Source organism: Micromys minutus (assembly GCF_963924665.1).
Source record: "Micromys minutus genome assembly, chromosome: 23".
NCBI lineage: Eukaryota > Metazoa > Chordata > Mammalia > Rodentia > Muridae > Micromys > Micromys minutus.
The window spans coordinates 17,476,196-17,479,078 of NC_137958.1; positions in this window are offsets into that span (position 1 = coordinate 17,476,196).

A 2,883-nucleotide genomic window follows, 5' to 3' on the forward strand; every position below is an offset into this window, starting at 1 on the left:
ATATAGTACTACCTGAAGACCCAGCTTTTCCACTTCTGGGCATATACCAAAGAGACACTTTAATACACAACAAAGATATATGCACCACAATGTTTATAGAGGCTCTATTTATAATAGCCAGAAGCTGGAAAGAACCCAGGTGTCCTTCAGAAGATGAATGGATACAAAAATTGTGGTACATTTATACAATGGAATACTACTCAGCCACCAGAAACAATGACTTAACCAAATTCTTAAGAAAATGGCTACATCTAGAGAATATTATCCTGAGTGAGATAATCCAGTCACAAAAGAACAGACATAATATGCAGTCACTGATAGTGGGATGCTAACCCCAGCGGCTTGCATTCCTCCAGAAACAACTCACAGACTGTATGAAGTCCAAGAAATAAAGAAAACAAAAAATATATATATATTCACAAAACAAGAAGACTTTGACTATTTCCATGTTGCGTTTTGTTTTGCATGTACTTTTTCGCTTATTGTAACTATTAGGTTTTCAATGCATACTGTCAAGCCCTTGAAAAAAATCAAGTACTGACTAAAAAAATATATTCACATGGTTTTATGTAAAAATTATTTCAATGTCTGAAAAAACAGCACTGACAAAAATGTATCATTTTAAGCAAAAAATGTTTAAAATCTGTACATTTATCTTTGTTTTTTAAAATAAAGTCGTTTAAAAAAAATAAATAAATAAAAGAAAAAAAAGAAAAGATAGAAAAGAAAGACATGCACCAAAAATCTTCTGGTGTTGTTCAGGAAGAAACTTGCAGCTTCTTTGGATTCAGGCAGACTGGCAGAACCTTGTGTTTTCTTCTGCATTGACCTGCCCTCTTGATTTGTGAACAATGTTTATGAGTAGACTGAGCTGCGACTGCTGATTTGTGTGCACTAAACTGCTGATATACTGACAGCCTAGATTTGATTTGCTCCAAAGTAATATTTTCAAATAGGTCCCCACAATCCTTTGCAATGCTAACCTTTCCTTTCTAATACCTCTGGTAGGTAGTGGGCTAGAAGGGCCATTAAAGCATTTAAGAACCCTTAAAAAGCAGATTTTGAAAAATCTACACCTACAGAGCTCTTGCCCTCTTTGCATTCTTCAATCTTTCTTCCATAAGATTTCTATGCTCCATATGTAGGTCTTTGCCTCTGTTTCAGTCATCCCTCTGATAAGCCTGTGTGAGTAGAATAACAGCCCTTGACAACATAAAAGTACAGGCACTGTGATAGCTAGTATAGGAACAGCTAAATACTCAATATATTGAAATTGTCCGGTTTTTCAGATATTTCAATATTTGTACTAAAATGAAATCTGTAAAATGAAAGAGATTAACAGATTTAAGAGACATAAATGTGATTCAACCAATGGACACTTTATAGTATGGAATTTCTTTGCCTTCTTTATTACATATGTCATGGTCTATTATAGTGAATGAATTAAAAGACTGTTTTATAAACTTACCTTTACAAAATGAGGATAAAGAAAAATTTGCCTTCACTGTACCTACTTATAATGATCCTCAACCTGTTAAAAGGTACCACTGGAATGTTATATATATATATGTGTGTGTGTGTGTGTGTGTGTGTGTGTGTGTGTGTGTGTGTGTAATTTAGTCCAACACTGTGTCATTATTTTTATAACAGTCAATAGAAATAATTCATAAGCAGTTTTCTTTAAATATCTAATTTATTTTTTATATTTATTATAGAATATTATACTTGAAGTTTTAGATGCAAATACCTTAGAAAATTATTTGGTGAAGTAAAGAGAAATTTGTCTTGCTGTGGATTACAAATTCTTAATAAAAAATACAAAGGGAATATTCTATTAATTACCTAGAAAATTTGACCACAGAAAGTCCAAATCAGAAGAGATCAATTACTATATTTTAATGATTTTCAAACTAACTGGCTGCGATGCAAAATTAGATTAACTATTCAAGTGATAAGTAATTTATCTCATTAATTACCTCATTAGGACTTAAGGAATCCAAGAAAATTATTAGCTGAGGCTGAGAGAGAATTGTTGAAAAGACAATACAGAATGCACATGTGAATTGCTTGGATCAAAAGCTTGATTGTATTTTATTATACCTTTGACTCATTCTTCCGTAAGAATTCTTATGCAGAGATAAGATATATTTAGCACTTAAACAAAGTTAAACACCTATGCTGAAAAACTTTCTGAATGGATTCAGAAAGGAAAAATGAGACTTCATCTTTTCACCAGTGTTGGGATCTACAAGTTACCCATATACTACATAGACACTAATCTCAATTACATAGAGAGGGTTTATTGGGAATTTGTACCAGGACTGATCAAACAGGGCCACATACCAGACTTAGGAGCTGACTGTGACAATGAATGTTATAGGACCAGTTTATAAAGACAAAAACCATAATGAATTCATGTACTAGAAGTCCTGCCCAATAGTCAGCTCTGACCCAAATTATTTTGACTAGCTAGACAGAACAGTTTTTACTGACCTTTATTCTGATTGGCCCTAACTAGAACTTACAGTTGTGCAATTTCTCAAGATTAACAAATGCCAGGACATAATAAGGTATGTGGTCAGCTTGACTCTGCTCTAAGTCAAGCTATTTTTCTGTGTCAGTAACAATATGAAATAGCCAGCAGGCATGACACAAAGTGGGTACAGTTGTTATGGGGGAGCAGACTTCAGCAGCAGGAATTGGAGTACCTTTCACTAATGCTGAAAGTGTCTCACTGTACACAGAAAATGAACATTTGTAAGGAGATTGTAGTAAACTTTTGGAAGAGAGTAACAGCATATATTTCAAAGGCAAAAGACTTCAGTTTATATAAAGAACCAATTGTATTCTCTCTCATACAGTAAAGGGGACATCAATTTCTCT